We start from the raw sequence: 21054 nt of genomic DNA on the forward strand, positions 1-21054 counted from the left end.
GATGCCATCTAACCATCTCATTGTCTGTTGTCCCCTTCTCCTCCTGCCTTCAATCTTTCCCAGCATCAGGGTTTTTTTCCAATGAGTCAGTTCTTTGCATCAGGTGGCCAAAGTATTGGAGTTTCAGCTTCAGCATCAGTCCTTCCAATGAATATTTAGGACTGATTTCCTTCAGGATGCACTGGTTGGATCTCCTCGCAGTCCAAGGGACTCTCAAGAGTCTTCTCCAACACCACACTTCAAAAGCACCATACACTGTCTAGGTTTGTCATAGCTTTCCTACTAAGGAGGAAGTCTCTTCTAATTTCATGGCTGCAGTCACTGTGCACAGTGATCTTGGAGACCAAGAAAATAAAAACTGTCACTGTTCCACTTTTTCCTCTTCTATTTGCCGTGCAGTGATGGGACTAGATGCCACGGTCTTAGTTTTTTGAATGTTGAGTTTAAAGTCAGCTTTTTCAGTCTCCTCTTTCACCTTCATCAAGAGGCTGTTTAGTTCCTCTTCACTTTCTGCCATAAAGGTGGTGTCATCTGCATATCTGAGGTTATTGATACTTCTACCAGCAATCTTGATTCCAGTTTGTGATTTGTCCAGCCCGTCGTTTCTCGTAATTTGTTCTGCATATATGTTAAATAAGCAGGGTGACAGGACACAATCTTTTCATACTGCTCAAAACCTAATCATATTTTTAATTTTGCCTTGAATAGATTTTCACTGTATTTTAAGAGATTCTACCCTATATCAATTGTGAAGTGATTGGCATCATACAAAAAAGGATAAACTAGCAGTTTTTAAAATGTGACTACACATTGGCATTCATGTTAGAAATATAAAAGTGACATTATTAAAATATGTTGACTGGTGAATATTTTGACATTTTACCATTAAATTGTCAAAACAATATCATGAGCACATTCAGCTCCATATTTTCAGAAATACTGACAGCATTAAACGCTTTTCTTGCTGCCAGACAGCAAATCAATGGTATGATCAATATCACAATCTGCAGGCTTTGAATCAGCTACAAATAAGTGGATTTTGTATAAATATTAACATTTACACAAGATCAAACATTGAGGTCATTAGTTAGATAATTTACAATCATTAATACTCTCAATTATTTTACAGTTTGATTGTGTTTTTCTGAAAAGGTGATTCTCAGCAAATTTTTTATTACTGATTTCCTGTAGTCAGATGTTGGGTTTATATTATTTAGCTGTCTAGATGTATACATGACCATAAGAATTTGACTTTAGCTGAACAGCAAAACAAAATGCCTGGCACATTTCTGTACCCAGGAAATGCTAGCTGCACTTGAATAAGCTAATCTGAATGATGCCAGAAAGATTTGTTGTTCATTCAGTGTATTTTATTTGCTGGTTAAAAAACAACTGATTATCATGTTTAATCATATAAATATTGGTCTCAAATTTTAGATAAAGACTGTGTTAAATGTCTCAAATAACTCATTATGCCTTTCTAATACATTCTGAAAGATAGCATGTAAATTAATATTTTAACATCAAGGAAATAAGAGGGGAGCTTTTATAAAGCTCTAAGCCCTTTATTTGTTCTATAAAAAATCAATGATATTTATTTTTCTAAAAGCAAATCCAAACAAAAATATGGATAAATAAGAAAATGGGTGGAGATACAGATTTAGTTGAATTAAAATATATCAAGAGTATGTATTTCTCATGTTTCAGAAATAGAGATAACCCCAGTTACTCCAGATTTAGTCTTATTGGTTTCATGGAGAGATGGCAGATGCAAGGCAAATTCTCACCCCTAGAATGAATCTGCATATTTTCCTCTGATGTTCAGATGGGCCTCAGACATAATTCTTGTGTAGACTTGAAAAGCAAGGTCAGGTTCATCAAAGTGCTTTTCCACGATACCATGGGGATTGAAGGATGGGCAAATTTTAAATATGATTTGATTCTGCAGAGATAGGAACATTTCAGAAATTGATCTGACCCAGGTTTATGGGTTGTCTAACTAATAGTCAGTTCAGTTCAGTTCCGTTCAGTGGCTCAGTCATGTCTAATGTTTTGCGATCCCATGAACTGCGGCAAGAACACACAGGAGAATTGTACAAAAAAGTTCTTCACGACCCAGACAATCACGATGGTGTGATCACTCACCTAGAGCCAGACATCCTGGAATGCAAAGTCAAGTGGGCCTTAGGAAGCATCACTAACTAATAGTATCAGTAGTTAATTTTTCCACCATTAAAAATATATATATATATTTTTTATTTTATTTATTTATTTGGCTGCATTGGTTCTTAGTTGTGGCAAGCAGGATCTTCATTGTGACATGTGAGAGCCTTCTTGGTGGCATGCAGATTTCTTGGTGCTTGAGCTTCAGTAGTTGTGGCTCACCAACTATGTAGCTGTGACATGTAGACTCAGTAGTTTTGGTGTATGGGTTTCTTTGCCCTGCAGTATGTGAGATCTTAGTTTTATGAACAGGGATCAAACTCAAATCTCCTGCATTGGACAGCGAATTCTTAACCACTGGACCACCAGGGCAGTCCCCTCTTCCTCATTTTTTATTATAAAACCTCTAATATATTACTTGTGGAATCTTTTTGGCATTTATTTACGGTCAACAAGTTCTCTTTTAATTTTCATGTGTAAGTGACAACTCAATCTGGAACCTTAATGTTTGTTCAACATGAGGGAAAATTTTGTTTTTCCTAATGACCTGAAATAATAATAATCAAGATTGCCGGGAGAAATATCAATAACCTCAGATATGCAGATGACACCACCCTTATGGCAGAGAGTGAAGAAGAACTAAAGAGCCTCTGGATGAAGGTGAAGGAGGAGAGTGAAAAAGTTGGCTTAAAGCTCAACATTCAGAAAACTAAGATCATGGCATCTGGTCCCATCACTCCATGGGAAATAGATGGGGAAACAGTGGAAACAGTGTCAAACTTTATTTTTGAGGGCTCCAGAATCACTGCTGATGGTGACTGCAGCCATGAAATTAAAAGACGCTTACTCCTTGGAAGGAAGGTTATGGCCAACCTAGATAGCATATTTAAAAGCAGAGACATTACTTTGCCAACAAAAATCCATCTAGTCAAGGCTATGGTTTTTCCAGTGGTCATGTATGGATGTGAGAGTTGGATGGTGAAGAAAGCTGAGCGCCGCAGAATTGATGCTTTTGAAGTGTGGTGTTGGAGAAGACTCTTGAGAGTCCCTTGGACTGCAAGGAGATCCAATCAATCCATCCTAAAAGAGATCAATCCTGGGTGTTCATTGGAAGGTCTGATGTTGAAGCTGAAACTCCAACACTTTGGCCACCTCATGCGAAGAGTTGACTCATTGGAAAAGACCCTAATGCTGGGTAGGATTGGGGGCGGGAGGAGAAGGGGACAACAGAAGATGAGATGGTTGGATGGCATCACCGACTCGATGGACATGGGTTTGTGTAGACTCCGGGAGTTGGTGATGGACAGAGAGGCCTGGCATGCTGCAATTCGTGGGGTCGCAAAGAGTCGGACACGACTGAGCGACTGAAAGGAACTGAACTGAACTGAGATAATATTTCAACACCCTTGACAACTTATACAAAAATACTGCTCTGACAAAACACTTTTCAAAACAATATTTTGACTAAAGTTTCAGTACATATGTTTATATGTACTAATTCAATGATACTATCATATAATAAAGCACATATAGAATAACAATGTTCCAAAGGTGATAAAAAAGAACGAGCATTTTAATTGTATTTTTCCCATGCAAAAATTTTCGAAAGGAATTGAGCAATGCTAATTAAAGGATATTAAAATTTATCTTATATTTTACCTAAAAATTCCATTCAAAATATTTATGTAAAGGAAATATATACAGTCTATGGTAAGATTGAAATGAAAGAATGTTCTTAGAAGTCTTCATTAGAATACAAAATTGGGGATATTATAATTATATAAATAGAATATTTTAGATAAATTATAGTATAATATAAAGATTTGAAATACAGATAGTAAATTGGAGCTATTTATTTACATGAACTTATTTTATGATATATTGATAAATGAAGGCAGGATTATAAATTGGGTGTATATTTGATCTCACTGTATATAAAAATAGAGACGCAATATAAAATGCCAAGAACAGCAGAAATAAATTTATCTATGTTTACTTGTGAAGATTTAGCATGTAAAATGTATATTGGCTACTTATCTATATTTTCTAACTTAATAGTTGTTTTTGTAATAAATATATTTTAAAGATTTCACATTTCTTTATGCTATAGCATTAAATATGGGGATTTTGAAGGCCTAAAACTTGATCTTTTTTCTTCTTCTTCATTCTTTTCTTGACCGAAATAAAAAAAAAAAAAAAAAAGATATATTTTCTAATAGTTCTCCTTACATAATAAACTGCAACAAATTAAACTGTCAACAAATATCAATGGGAAGACAAATCTTTTTGATAACCGCTTAGCAAACTGTTGCTTTGGGATATTTGACATTTTGATACGATCATCAATAATTGTTGTGAAATCCCCAGTAAATTTGTAAACCAGGTGCAAATAATGTGGCATAAAATGTTCATTATGCAAATTAGATGGTTTAAATCTTCACATGGAGCTAATGTGTTTATGCTTGAGTTTAAAGCATTTATTTTCTTCCCACCTAGCAGAACCCAACTACACATCCTTCTGATTGTCTGCATGATGATAAAACTATTTATATTTATATTGCTACGCAAACAAACTCACCAAAGAAAAGCTAAATAGGATGTGATCTTGTTGGTCTTGAGATCAAGTGGTATGGCAGAAGAAACTGTTTTTAAGATAAAAGGAGTTACACATAATTGTAGGAAAAGAAAGAAACTTCATCAAAATGTCTCTTGCTTTCACTTAACCTGTGAGGACATTATAATATAAAGTATTTGAATTTCTCATTTAAAACTTTACAATTAGTGGAAGAACCATAGTATAACTCTAGTGAGATCACACTTTTGCCTATATATTTTTATGTATGTGAAGAATATGTATTTTCTTGATTTCTTTGCTGTTGATCTTTTCATCCTTACCCTCTACTTGATGTGAGGAAGAGGAGGATGGGTGTCATAATGATCAGTTCCAGTAATTGCTGTCCAAGCTAATAACCATCTCTTTTGGTAACATAATCTGAAAAGAAAAATAAAACTTGTTTTCAGACCACACGCTTCTTTCTGATCATTATCTGGTGTATGAAGAAATGTTATTAAAAAAAAAATGACATGACCTCATGTAGTGCAAAGAGATGAAGTCCACACACACACACACATATTTCTGAATACTCTGGAGCCTGCAAAAAACAATGGTGACTTGTTGCATTTCCAGAATAATGACCAGGAGAAACAAATGGGTTTCATGTGATTTTTATGGGTTGATGATATGTATGCCAGTACTCATTGCTGGAGTGTGTGTTCCTGGCCATTTGCTTCTAGTCATAAATTATTCTCCCAAAGATACCCTTCTGCTTTGACACTATTCTGATTCCCCACTGAAATACATAAACATGTTGGGCCCCTTTCATGGAATGCACTGGCCTTGAAGAACTAAAAGTGGTGAGAATAGAAAAGCAAACATAATCATAGTATGCTGTAAAGCTCAACTGTAAATAGAACTTAAATATCATCATAGTAAATCTTCAGATCATCCCTCTAACTTTTCACCATCATTTTGGTGTCATGAAATTACCTCTTTTTGTGAGTCATCCATTCTGAATGATATTGGTACTTTATATATATATATATATATATATTTGGCTATCTCCAGGGATGCTACATATTTCTGAAAACCTTCATCCTAGTCATGGAAAGTACAGTCTGTTCTAAATTCAGAACAACTAGTTTTTTTCTCCCTCAGTAGCAAGGGTTGGGGAATCTGAGCTAATTATTTGGTCATACAGTTCTACTACAACTTTTAAACTGGTGTTTGTTTCCTGTTGATCTATATTTCAGGAACTTTATTCATAGTACTTTCTTTTACCCAGTTGTCCAATTTGCCTTATTTCTCTGCTTTCTCAGCACAAAGCTTCTCCTTTTGAACCTAATGATGACTACCTTGAGAAAAATATTCTTTCAAATATAACTTAATGAAAACTATGAATAGATATCTTTCTAAAAGTATCATTAGACAATGTGATTATAAAGAACAATGCACAAGGCAATTTCTCTCAGACAGTAAAATAAAAACCTGACTAAATCTATGCCATCATATGCAAGGGGGCCCTCACAGTATCTTCTTGGAAGAATTTCAAAATTACTTTTAAATCTGACTTCTGTGGATAGGATAATTTATTGAGATTATCTTGCCCTTATTATATTTTTGTGTATTGAGTGTGTAAATGGAAGTAGACTATAAATAACTTATCTATTTATTTTAATTCAATTTATTTTTTTAATTGAAGCACAACTGATTTACAATATTGCGTTGGTTTCTGCCAAACATCAGCAGGAATCAGACACAAGTTTACCTATATCCCCTCCCTCTTGAACCTCCCTGTCACCTCTCTATAACTTGTTTATTTAGCTTAATGATTGTCAGTGGAGAAAAATCTGGGTTAAATGCAAATAACTGAATATTATCTAGAAATTCTATACTCTTGGCCTGAGTGCAGTGACTAGATGGGATTTGGGAGTATCTTTTAGGGAGAGAGTGAATTTGTTCCATATTCAAGAGAAAGAATGAAATAGGTATTGGTGATCAGGAGGAGGGATGATGGTAGAGACTTGCTAGATAGTCACCTATATCAAATACGTAAAAATATGTGTCAAGGCTCCTTTATAATTAGAAAGAGATGTACACAGAAATGATAGATCCCCTTCCAGGCTTTGCCATAAGGCTTCAAGCATGATTGTCAAGAATCTCTCTTCTTCCTCTATGGTGATATCTGAACTAAATATTTAAAATAACAGAAATATGCATCACTTGGAAGAGAGCAAGGAGAATTTGTGTTGACGTTATAAAGTGTCTTTATTGTATTACATTCTTATTTCTGCTGTAACAAATTACTACAAACTTTGTGGCTCAAAACAACACAAATGCTCAATCTTACACTTCTTTAGGACAAAAGTTGGAAATAAATCTGTGAGTCTAAAATCAAGTTGCTGGCAAGAGTGCCTCCTCTGGGAACTCCAAGAAATAATTCACTTCCTTGTCTTTTCCATCATCTATAGGCTGCCTGTATTCTTTGGCTCATTGTAAATTTCTTCATCTTTGAAGTCAGCAGCATAGTAACTTTCAAACTCCTTCTCTGAATGTCACCCCTGTAACCTTTGTTTTCACATCTCCTTTGATTCAGACTCTCTGAACTCTCACTTACTAATATTTTTGTGATTACACTTGTCCTCACCCAGATAACCCAGGGTAAATCTTTCCATCTCAAAAATTTTAACTTACTTACATTTGAAAAGTCCCTTTTATTATGTAAGTAATATGTTAAGAGATCCTGGAGACTGGGACCTGGCATCTTTGGGGGAAATTTATTCAATTCACCCCAGTGGAAACTTATTCAAGCCACACTATCAGCAGAAAATTGGATTAAAGGTTTATTGAGCATGGCCCTGCCCACCAGAGCAAGACCCACCCAGGTTTCCCTACAGTAAGTCCCTCGAATCAGAAAGCTTGCACAAGCCTCTTATCCTCATCCATCAGAGGACAGACAGAATGCAAACACACAATCACAGAAAACTAAACAAAATGATCACATAGATTACAGCATTGTGTAACTCAATGAAACTATGAGCCATGCTGTGTAGGGCCACCTAAGAAGATGGGTCATAGTGAATAGTTATGACAAAATGTTCCCCACTGGATAAGGGAATGGCAAACCACTTCATCATTCTTGCCTTGAGAACCCCATGAACAGGATGAAGAGGCAAAAAGATATAACAATGAAAGATGAACCATCAGGTTGGTCAGTGTCCAATATGCAATTGGAGAAGAGTGGAGAAATAATTCCAGAAGGAATGAAGAGGCTGAGCCAAAGCAGAAACGAGGCCCAGTTGTGGATGTATCTGGTGATGAAAGTAAAGCCCGATGTTTTAAAGAACAATATTGCATAGGAACCTGGAACACTGGGCCATGAACCAGGGTAGATTGGAAGTTGTCAAACAGGAGATGGCAAGAGTGAACATTGACACTTTAAGAATCAGTGAACTAAAATGAATGGGAATGGATGAATTTAATTCATATGACCATTATATATACTGTTATGGGCAAGAGTCCCTTAGAAGAAATGGAGACAGCGTCACATCAACAAAAGAGTCCAAAATGCAGTACTTGGGTGCAGTCCCAAAAAGGACAGAATTATCTTGGCTCTTTTCCAAGGCAAACCATTCAACATCACAGTAATCCAAGTCTATGGCCCAATCATTAATGTTGAACAAGCTGAAGATGAATGGTTCCGTGAAGACCTACATGACTTTCTAGAACTAACACCAAAAAAAAAAAAAAAAGTTCTTTCATCATAGGGTACTGAAATGCAAAAGTAGAAGATCAAGAGATGCCTGGAGTAACAGGTAAGTTTGACCTAGGAGTACAAAATGAAACAGGGAAAAGGCAAACAGAGTTTTGCCAAGAGAATGCACTGGTTATAGCAAACACCCTCTTCCAACAACACAAGAGACAACTCTAGATATGGACATCACCAGCTGCTCAATAACTGAAATCAGACTGTTTATATTTTTGCAGCCCCAGATGAAGAAGCTCTAAATGGTCAGAAAAAACAATTCCTGGAGCTGACTGTGGCTCAATTCATGAGCTTCTTGTTGCAAAATTCAGACTTAAATTGAAGTAGGTAAAACCTTAGGTCATTTAGGCATGATCTAAATCAAATCCTTTATGATTATACAGTGGAAGTGACAAATAGATTCAAGGGATTAGATCTGCTACAGAGAGTGCCTGAAGATCTATGGATGGAGGTTTATAATATTATACAGGAGATGGTGACCAAATAATCCCCAAGAAAAAGAATTGTGAGAAAGCAAATTGGTTGTTGGAGAAGGCCTTATAAATAGCTGAGAAAAGAAGAGAAGTGAAAGGCAAAGGAGAAAAGATAAATTCAGAATCAGACCTACTGGAATTCAGAGCTCCAAAGAATAGTAAGGAGAGATAAGCAAGCCTTCTTAAGTGAACAATGCAAGAAATACAGGAAAACAATAGAATGGGCAAGACTAGAGTTGTCTTCAAGAAAATTAGAGATACCAAGGGAAAATTTCATGCAAAGATGGACACAATAAAGGACAGGAATGGTATGGACTTAACAGAAGCATAAGATATTAAGAAGAGGTGGCAAGAATACACAGAAGAGTTGTAAAAAAAAGGTCTCAATGACCCAGATAACCATGGTGATATGATCACTCACCTAGAGCCAGATATCCTCCAGTGTGAAGTCAAGTGAGCCTTAGGAGCGTTACTACAAACAAAGGTAGTGGAGGTGATGGAATTCCAATTGAGCTATTTCAAATACAAAAAGATGAAGCTGTTAAAGTGTTGCACTCAACACGCCAGGAAATTTGGAAAACTCAGCAGTGGCCACAGGACTGGAAAATGTCAGTTTACATTCCAATCCCAAAGAAGGGAAATGTCAAAGAATGTTCAAACTACTGTTCAATTGCAGTCATTTCAAATGCTAGTAAGGTAATGCTTAAAATCCTTCAAGCTAGGCTTCAACAGTAGGTGAACTGAAAACTTCCAGATGTTCAAGATGAGTTTAGAAAAGTCAGAGGGACCAAAGATCAAATTGCCAACAACTGCTGGATCATTGGAAAAGCAAAGGAATTTCAGAAAAACATCTACTTCGGCATCATTGACTATGCTAAAGCCTTTAACTGTGTGAATCACAACAAACTGGAAAATTCTTACAGAGATGAGAATACCAAACCACATAATCTGCCTCCTGAGAAACCTATATGTAGATCAAGAAACAACAGTTAGAACTTTACATGAAATGTCAGACTGGTTCAAAATTGGGAAATGTGTGTTAAGGATGTATATTGTCACCCTGCTTTTTTAACATAAATGGTGAGTACATAATGTGAAATGCAGGGCTGGATGAATCACAAGCTTGAATCAAGATTACTGGGAGGAATGTCAATAACCTCAGATATTCAGATGACACCATCCTAATGGCAGAATGTGAAGAGGAACTAAAGAGCCCCTTGATGAAGGTGAAAGGAGAGTGCAAAACCTGGCTGAAAACTAAGACCATGGCATCTGGTACCATCACTTCATGTCCAATAGATGGGGAAAAAATGGAAATAGTAACAGACTTTATTTTCTTGGGCTCCAAAATCACTGTGGATGGGGACAGCAGCCTAGACATTAAAAAAAAAAACTCTTGCTCCTTGGAAGAAAAGCTATGACAAAACTTGAAAGCATGTTAAAAACAGAGCCATCACTTTGCCAACAAAGGCCCGTATAGTCAAAGCTATGGTTTTACTAGTAGTCATGTATATATGTAAGTGTTGGGCCATAAAGAAGGCTAAGCACCAAAGAATCTATGCTTTCAAATTGTGGTGCTGGAGAAGCCTTTTGAGGGTCCTTTGAACATAAAGGAGATCAAACCAGTCAATTCTAATGCAAATCAACCTGAATATTCATTGGAAGTACTGATGCTGAAGCTGAAACTCAATACTTTGACTACCTGATGCAAGGGGCCAACTCACTGGCAAAGACCCTGATGCTGGTGAATACTGAAGGCAGGAGGCGAAGTGGACAACAGAGCATAAGACTGTTGGATGGCATCACTGACTCAATGGACATGAGTTTGAGCAAAGTCTGGAAGATAGTGCAGGACAGGGAATCTTGGCATGCTGCAGTCCATGGGGTCACAAAGAGTCAGACAGGACTGAGTGAAAGAATATCATTTTATTAATTTTTATTATGTAAATTAGGGGAGAAGGAGTTTGTTGTAGCCACTAAATTGTTTATTATCCTGGCTAATATAAAAGGAATGAGAAGTAATTATTTTGGTATTTTACAAGATAAGTTTGAAGTATCAGAGGAAATTCCAAGTGGATATGTCCAATAGGATTTTTTTAATGTATAGACTTCTGGTTTAGAATAAAGAAATAAAAGTTATTCATAGTCCCATTGAGGGTATCACTTCAACTTGTACAGTTTATATATTAATATCTCTCGAGGTTTTTTTTTTTTTAAGTAATGGCTTGTCTCTAGTAAAAAATATAATGTCTTTCTAATCAACTATTACTAATGTGAATGTACTGAATCCATTGAGTGTATTTGGGCTGGATAAGATTAACAAATGAAGGTACTGAAATAGGCTTACCAGGAAAATATATATGGTAAGAACAAAGTTCCAAGGGAAAAAAATCCTTGGAAAAAAGAAAAACCTATATTATCAATAAGTAACAGAAGAGAATCTAATTATAAATCCAAGAATTTTCAGAGCATTGAGAGGATAGTAAGAGTATAGCACCCTACAAGTCAATGCAAAACACATCTTACTACTAGACACATATGTTGACAAATTTAGTGACTAAACTCCTTGCTGCAAAATGCATTTTAATGATAACTGTAAAGTCAACAAGGTCAAATGCTTTAGAGAGGTCAAATGTGATAAGTTCCAAGTATTCATTGGAATCAACAGCATGTGTGCTTTTCATAACTTAGACAAGAATAGTTTCCATGGAGTGATCATATTCTTTCTTGTCGGAGGGCAGAGAAGGTGAAAATTGGTAATAACAGATACATAAAACAGTTTCAGGCATCTTATTTATGAAAAAGTTGAAAAATTATCTATATTTTGCTTATTATCTTAGAGAAAACATGAAGTCAAGGAATATGATTTCAAACATGTGAGACAAACATTGATAGGAATAGTTAAGTACAAAGATATAGGATAGAAAGGCTGTGAAGCAGTGTTACCAGGAGATAACATTCCAGCGTGATGTGGTTGCAGAAGTGAATGATGTCCCTGCAAAGAGATTCTAATTTCTCTCTCATGCTGCTTTGAATAAGAAGATATGGTGAAATAGATGACTTTAGGAAATTAGAGAATATTTTAAGTAAGCACTCTATCCAGATTAATACAGAATGGTTCAGGCACAATAAGATGCCACCAGCCTACCTAAAGATGTGGTTTTCTTCAGCAACTTTTGAAAGAAAGGTTGAAAAGCTGAGAAGCCAATATTTAGACTTTTGCAAAATTGCCATTTTACTGGTAGTATGTAATAGAAATGCAAATCAAGAAACGAATTTGATGATGTTTGCAAGAGAATGATTAAAATGATGCATCATAGAATTTAGTAAAATAGGGATGATAGAAAATACAGTAGTGAGGATTTCGGTAGGGGGTAATCAATGTGGAGAAGTAATACAATTCTTGGTAAGATGGCAAAACAGATGTAATCGGCAGCCACATGTGAGAGTGCAAGGATGAATTTGGGTGAGTGAGATGTTTGATTTCAAAAGTTCAGAACTGCAGCTGCTAAGTCGCTTCAGTCGTGTCTGACTCTGTGCGACCCCATAGACGGCAGCCCACCAGGCTCTGCCGTCCCTGGGATTCTCCAGGCAAGAACACTGGAGCGGGTTGCCATTTCCTTCTACAATGCATGAAGGTGAAAAGTGAAAGTGAAGTCGCTCAGTTGTGTCTGACTCTTAGCGACCCCATGGGCTGCAGCCTATCAGGCTCCTCCGTCCATGGGATTTTCCAGGCAAGAGTACTGGAGTGGGGTGCCATTACCTTCTCCGAATTGCAGCAATTATATATAATTATCAAAACTAGCAGTTGAATTAAAGTCAAGGTAAAGGTCTTGGGAGTGGAAAATATTAAGGGACTGATAAATTCACATGTTGGAAGTCTGTTTGGGTGCTAAATGTACTTTGTAGGATAGATTGCTAAACTTGAGGTGAATTGAAAGACAATGAGACGAGTGACAAAATATAAAACCTTAAATTAATGACAAAATCTGACAAAAATCTATAAGCAGGGGCAATCAAAAAGCAGCAGATGGTTTAAATATGCGACACAGTTGAGCAGGACAAAGTAAGCATGATAATGAAATCAAGTAGCATGAAAACTTCAATTTAAAATTCCTCATATTATCAGGGTTCTATGAATTAAAAGGTACAGCAATACTTTGAAATATATGAAAGTAGAGTAAATTTCCTTCAGAGAATTTCTTGGAGAATTCCATGGACAGTGGAGCCTGGTGGGCTATATAGTTCATGGGGTTGCAAAGAGTCAGACACAACTGAGTGACTAATACCTAGAATAATAAAAATGAAAACAAAAATAAACAAATGGGACCTAATTAAACTTAAAGGTGTTAGCAGAACAAATGAACACAGCATAAAGACAACCCACAGAATGTGAGAAAATATTTGCAACTGACAAGGAATTTTTCTCCAAAATATACGAACAGCTTATGCAACTCAATAAAAAAAAAAAAGAAATAAAAAATGATGGTGGAGTTCTAAATAGATATTTCTCCACAGAAGACATACAGATGGCTAAAAGGTACATGAAAAAATGTTCCACATCACTAATTATTAGAGAAATACAAGTCAGAACTATGATGAGGTGCCACTTCACACCATTCAGAATGCCATCATAAAAAAGTCTACAAAGAGTACACTAATACTAAGCTGAGTGTTTGCGGGATGGTCCTTTATCTGTGACAGAATCAAAGTGTGCTGAATACAGTGTGCATGGATGTGGCTCTCTATATGCTTCCTTCCTTTCCATACCATTGTAGCTCTACTAGCTATGGCCTAGTATATAAGATGAGTTCCAGGCATGTTTGCAGAGGTTTCCTTTCTCTCTTGCACTGATGCCAACTAAGCAGTAATGGGTCCCAAGGCATGCCCCCTGTGTGCAGGCCCATCTACCTCCTCTGTTTTCCCTTTTTCCATCTGACAGCCAGCAGGGAGACTAACCAGCATCTGTCTAGCAAACAAGGTCAAATCATCAGTAGGTACTCAAGGCAAATGCCAAGTCCTGAGCTCTCTTGTTGTCTTTCTCTTTTTAAATATATTTCACTGCAATTGTTTAGTGTATGGTTTTGATTCTATTTTAGTTACAATACCTTATCAACATTGATGCATGTGATTCAGATAAGTTTTGCAAAACTATGGATTTGGGCATTGGGATAAGTTAAAAAAGAAAAAGCATTGCTCTGCTTTCTTCCTTCATGGCTCTCTATGGCTATATCATCTTCAAATATTTGAATAGTACACATATTGATAGTTTAGGACAGATGCAATGATCAGAATCTTTGACAATTGGTGTGACAGCAACCCATCAGAATAGGTGCTGGGCTTCCATCTAGAGCAAGATCTTCAATCAGCTAGATACACCAGGAATTAAGTCTTTAAATGCTTAACTGAAGAGGTTTCTAGGGTAAGCTGGGTATCCAGGTGGTGGCATGGTTCAGGAAGGCTTCTTGCCATAGTATTTTTCCCACTAGTAATTGAAAAACAATATAGCTGTAGCTGCATAATTTGTTCCAGGTTATTGAAAACCTGATTTAGTGTAGGTTTTAGTGGTATTATTTCTATGACTTTCAAGCTATTTTAACAATATAAAGAAAACCATGCTTCTTTATATTTAACAACATTCAAAATATCATGCTGACTACGGACATACCATCTGAATGTGCCAAATCTTGTCAAAAATATTTTGTGGAATATTTTATGCTATAACATTGTGGCCCAAGACTCATCTATTTAATTGGTTTCATGTGTTGGGTTAAGGAAATTCAGAGTGAATAGACTTAGATAAGCAACTACATAGCAGTTAATGTTAGCAGTAGCAATTTTTTCTATATTTTAGTTTGCTCTTTATACATTTTTAACTACATAGATTTGCCTGTCTTTATTAACTCTGAGTCAAAGAGCATCTTAGTAAATTTTCATTTAAATATAAATTTATAAACTAATCAAATTATTATTACTGCAGCCATGAAATTAAAAGATGCTTGCTCCTTGGAAGAAAAGCTATGACCAACCTAGACAGCATATTGAAAAGCAGAGACATTACTTTGCCAACAAGGTCCATCTTGTCAAAGCTGTGGTTTTTCCAGTAGTCATGTATGGATGTGAGCGTTGAACTATAAAGAAAGCTGAGCATCAAAGAATTGATACTTTTGAACTGTTATGTTGGAGAAGACCCTTGAGAGTCCCTTGGACTGCAAGGAGATCCAATCAGTTCATCCGAAAGGAAATCAATCCTGAATACTCATTGGAAGGACTGATGCTGAAGTGGAAACTCCAATACTCTGGCCACTTGATGTGAAGAATTGACTCACTGGAAAAGACCCTGATGATGAGCAAGATTGAAGGCAGGGGGAGAAGGGGATGACAGAGGATGAGATGGTTGGATGGCATCACTCACTCGATGGACATGAGTTTGAGGAAGCTCAGGGAGTTGGTGATAGTCAGGGAAGCCTGGCGTGCTGCAGGCCATGGGGTCATAAAGACTCAGACACAACTAAGCGACTGAACTGAATCAAATTATTATGAAAATTTTGGTTATGTATTAATCACTTGATATTTCTATACACAGCAAAGGGCACTGCAACAGTTTACGGCTACAATATCATAGCTAAGTGAAAGTCACTCAGTCGTGTCCAACTCTTTGTGATTCTATGGACTATACAGTCCATGGAATTCTAGGCCAGGTATCCTTTCCCTTCTCCAGGGGATCTTCCCAGCCCAGGGATCGAACCCAGGTCCCCTGCACTGCAGGTGGATTTTTACCAGCTGAGCCACAAGGGAAGCATCAGAGCTAAGGCCAGTCTCAGAAAGTAGATATGTCAAACAAAATATCCAGGATTTGAAATAGCTTCAGCAAATTTAACTCTCAGTGACTGACCTCCCTTATTCAGTAAGCTTATCACCAAGGTACCCAATAGTACAAGAAGTCATAGACTTTGGACAGGAAATACTGTGTGCATATATCAGATGCATATCTATATTTTCCACTTCCCTGTTTTCCCCTCTCTCCTCTCCTCTTCTTTCTAGCTCTCTGTCTCTCACAAGTACAAACATACCCTTACAGGCTGAAATATGAAGATATTTTTTATGGAGTCTAGTGTAATCCAAAATTCTTGAACACAATGGAACCCTCCTATTAGCAAGTCTAATCAAATTGAATGAGATCAATTAACTAATTGTTTCAGTCTATGTTTTCTGTCTGGAAAGCTCTAATACTGAGAAATTAAAAGAGGAAAAAGAAAGAAAAGCTCTCTGAAGCTGACATTAATATTTAAAACATACCTTTCGTTAAGTACTATCCAAGGTCTTTGAAGTCCATAGATATGTGATTTCAATTATTTTTTGTTTGTTTAATTCCTTATAAATACATACTCTCCTCTGTTCCAAATAATCAATCAAACCTCATGTTTCCTTTATGCAAAACACTTCTTTCCACACCAGAGAGAACTGAAAATGAAAGGTCATGCTAACAGTAACTGGTGCCCCATTTGAAAGTTAAATGCATCTGCCTTTGAATTTCTGATTTTTGGTTTCCCTTCCAGATGAAGTCATGGCTGCCAAACTCTTGAATTTTAGTCTTACATATTCCTGATCTAATTCTGTGTAAGAAAAGAACCAAATAATGCACATCTTCACAACAGTAAATGGAGTACGAAATAAGTCTGGATTTTGTCATGGTGTATTCAGAATACCTATTGGTCTTACCAGAGGGCTCATAATAGCAACTAGTTCCAGAATCTCTCTGTTTTCTGCTGTGTTGCTCCAGAAGTACAAATAGGCCTCACGTCATTCTTTCTCAATATTTATTTTACCTCCTTTAAATTTTGAATAAAAGTTCAATACCATGCTGAACTTTTCATTTTGCCACTTATGGGGCAATGATGATAGAATGATGAATTGAGATTTATGGGTGTTCTGGAGTAGTGAACCTTCTTATATATCGAAGTCTGTGACATTAATCATGAACTAGACATACCTATTGAATGAAACAGTGGATGCTCTGTAGAGTTCAGCCCTTGTTTCTGAGCTTTTTCATTTGATCTCTGATTCATTGGTTTCCAACTTTCTCAGATTGTTTAATCCAGTCATCTTACCTCAATAAACTATATCCTCAAAAATTGCAAGGAAAAGAATGTGTATATGTGTATGGCAGACTAATTCTTGTGTTTATAATTTTTCTCTTCATTCCAACATTTTTATCACTGCTGTATAAAATTTTACTGTTTTAGAATCTCATCTTCACGATTTTATAATGTTCAAACTCCAATTAACTTCACTTCAGTATCTTCTATGCCTTTACTAGTCATAGCTTATCAGTGATATTTCATGTATGGTTTACAAATAACAGTCTTGGCCTAATGTTAACAGTGGGGATCCCCACATGCTCAGAGTTTCATTTGGTCTGAAATAGGACCCTGGAACATAGTTACAAGGACTTCCCTGGTGGCTCAGAGGTTAAAGCGTCTGCCTCCAATGCAGGAGACCCGGGTTCGATCCCTGGGTCAGGAAGATCCCCTGGAGAAGGAAATGGCAACCCACTCCAGTATTCTTGCCTGGAGAATCCCATGGACGGAGGAGCCTGGTAGGCTACAGTCCATGGGGTCGCAAAGAGTTGGACACGACTGAGCGACTTCACTCACTCACTCACATAGTTACAAAAATTACAAGCCATTCTGACTCTAGCTCTCCTGATCACAGATTGGGAGACACTGACCTAAATATTGTCCTTCTCAAAGGCAGCTTAACCATATAAACATTAAAATCCAACATTACCATCTTTGCCACAACCTTATAAGTTTTTGAGAATCTTCTTCTCACTCCCAGTCACAGATTCTAGACCTCATAAATTATGCCCCTTTGATCCTTCAATATTTCTAAGAATATAAATCAGCTAGACTCCCATTCTATTTGCATTCTAAATTGGTGCTGGTGGTTTAGTCATTAAGTCCTGTCTGACTCTTGCAAACCCATGGACTATAGTCCTCCAGGCTCCTCTGTCCATGGGATTTTCCAGGCAAGAATACTAGAGTGGGTTGCCATTTCCTTCTCTATGGGATCTTCCCCAATGAGGGATTGGACCCATGTCTTCTGCATTGGCAGGCAGATTCCTTACCACTGAGTCACTACAGAAGTTCCACATTCTATACTACACATACACATTCTTTGGCCGGCTTCCTAATTAGCTTTCATGCTGCTCTGACCCAGAAAAAGCGAAAAAAATAAGAAAAAGAAAACGTAGATAATTGTTGCAGTCTTAGATCTGCATTACTATATGCAAGTGAAGAAAATCATTTAACTAGAAGATCATCACAGAAATTTCCAGATTTCAAACTAGACAGTTACCTCAGAACTATTAATCAATCATTTATTTTACCCCATACCTTTCTTCATTCATTCCTCAAGCACTGTTCCAAAGACAATACCCAGTACTAGAAACCACAACTGTACTTTCAAAAGAAAACTGTGCCATTTCTCAGTTCTATGAGATAACTGGAGCAATTCTGTATAATTTCTCACAAATTCCTGTGCTCCTTACAAACTTAGAAACATTACCATAAATGTAAGCCTTTTTATCTGTTCTCAGAGATTGCCATATTTAACCCTTCTTCTAAATTACACCATTGTTCCTCTCCCTGATTGTATAGTTTAAGAACTTCCTTTATTGACTATATCTTTTCCGGGTATTCAATCTCTTCCACATAGTGCTTTCCTTAAAGAATAAGATGTGTAATATTTCCATTTTAGAAAGCGATTTCATGAGCCTTGTACATTCCTAGGTATTTTAAAGTGTTTTAAGATTGTGGAAAGTAGTTCTCCTTTTGCTAACTCATATTCATTATTGCTGTGATGTTTCCAGGCATTATTGTTTACTTTTAAAACCCATATCTTTTGTCTTCTGTAAAATTGTACTTCTCTCCTGTTATAGTCAACAAGATAATATATCTTACTAAGCTTTTTTGTGGTTTAGATTTTCTTCTAGAACCGAATCTGTTAAATTCATTCTTTTTTGTCTTTTACTTTTATATTACAGTTTTTTTTCTTTGTATTTTGTGTTGTGATTTGGGCAAGGGTCACTACATAATGTTTTAGTTTTTTTTATGGAAATTATTCATTTGTTCTAAATACATTTACATTTGTGTGTGTGTATTCAGTTGCTTAGCAGCCTCCAACTCTCTGCATCTCCATGGACTGTAGCCCACTAAATGCCTCTCTCCATGGGATTATTTAGGTAAGAATATTGAAGTGGATTGCCATTTCCTCCTCCAGGGGAGTCTTCCCAACCCAGGGATCGAACTCATGTCTTTTATGTTTCCTGCATTGGCAGGTGAATTCTTTAAAACTGAGCTACCTGGAAAGTCTAAATTTAAACTTAGCTATAAATTTATGAAAAGTTTCAAATAACTATTAATTTTTTATGTTTAGTAAGTTTCTCATAATATTATGCCTTGCATTGACATTAGATCTGAATGAATTAATTTCTCTGCTCAGTGTAGTCTCACCTCCAATTTGTTAATTTTATGGTAATATTTAACAGCCTTAAATAATTATAAATAATTATTTATACTATTCAAAATTGAGAGGAATTCAATTTCCTCTGTTTTCAATTAATCACCGTTTTTGAATAAGATTTTAGAGAAGATTTCTGTGTCTTATACATGAACACTGGAGCATAAAAACTTGACATTCAGGTTTCCTTCCAACTTTTGGAGAAAGATAGTCCCAGAATCTTAGCTGGTTGAAGAAATGACCTGGAATTGTTCATGCTCATGTGTTTTGTGTCTGTTATATAGCTGCTAAAACTTCCACAGTATATAAGTTATATCTGTATGAAAGTGATTTAAAAAAAAAACAAAACTCCACTTTTCTGTATGGAATTTAAAGTTCAAAGTCAAGATTAAAATACTAATAATTATCATGGATTAAATATAATGAATGAGATAAAGTGAAATAAGTAACATTACAAAAAGTATTGATAAAAATTTAACTGTTTTAAATCCAGCTATTCTTTCAGAAGTGAGAAATAATGAAGGGACCACACAGGCAGTAATCTTAGTCTTCACTGAGAAATCTCTATTTTCTTTGTGATTTTGCATATATTTTATAAATTTGAAAATGCCTCTGGGAAATTAATTCTGATATTTCAACATTTCACCTGAGTATATAAAATTAGACAAAGCCAGAACTGGCAATTTATATGTGAATTAGGCCACATCTGTCATTTCCTATGGAATATCCAGACAGAAACCAAAAAAATAATGTTTTACGAGTATAGGTAATAATGGAAGCACATACTCTAAGTGAAACTCAGGTGCAGTATCTTCTAGATAATCTAGAAATAACATAGATAAATTTAATCCTGTTAAAAATGCATGTTCTGTTAAAAAATATATATATATCCCAGAGAGTTAACAAATTTAAATTGACAAAATGATAAGTGAAAGGGTTACTTACTTGTTTTAATAAGAAATTTAAAATTTAACACTACATGTATTATGAACTAAATTGTGTCCCTCTAAGATTCATATATTGAAGCCCTACCTAACCCTCAGTGTTGGACTATAAAGAAAGCTGAAGGCCAAAGAATTGATGCTTTTGAACTGTGGCATTGGAGAAGACTCTTGAGAGCCCATTGGACCGCAAGGAGATCCAACCAGTTCATCCTAAAGGAAATCAGTCCTGAATATTCATTGGAAGGACTGATGCTGAAGCTGAAACTCCAATACTTTGGCCACCTGATGTGAAGAGCTGACTCATTTGAAAAGACCATGATGCTGGGAAAGATTGAGGGCAGGAGGAGAAGGAAACGACAGAGGATGAGATGATTGGATGGCATCACTGACTCGATGGACATGGGTATGGGTAGACTCTGGCAGTTGGTGATGGACAGGGAGGCCTGGTGTGCTGCAGTTCATGGGGTCGCAAAGAGTTGGACACAACCGAGCAACTGAACTGAACTGAACCCTCAGTGTGATGGTTTTTGGAGATAAGGAGTTTAAGATATAATTAGGTATAGTTGAGATCATAGAAGTGAGGTCTTCATTATGGGATTTGTGCCCTTTCAAGACATATCAGAGATC

General features: G+C 36.3%; 1 non-coding gene across 1 annotated transcript; it reads left to right on the forward strand.

Annotated features, from left to right (window-relative positions):
• Positions 1–17413: 17413 nt before the first annotated feature.
• TRNAW-CCA (transfer RNA tryptophan (anticodon CCA)) lies at positions 17414–17486 on the forward strand. Its single transcript has one exon. It is a non-coding gene; the product is annotated as a tRNA-Trp (tRNA).
• The last annotated feature ends 3568 nt before the right edge of the window (positions 17487–21054 follow it).

The sequence above is a fragment of the Giraffa tippelskirchi genome, chromosome 4 (assembly GCF_054371585.1).
Source record: "Giraffa tippelskirchi isolate mGirTip1 chromosome 4, T2T-mGirTip1v1.2.pri, whole genome shotgun sequence".
Taxonomy (NCBI): Eukaryota; Metazoa; Chordata; class Mammalia; order Artiodactyla; family Giraffidae; genus Giraffa; species Giraffa tippelskirchi.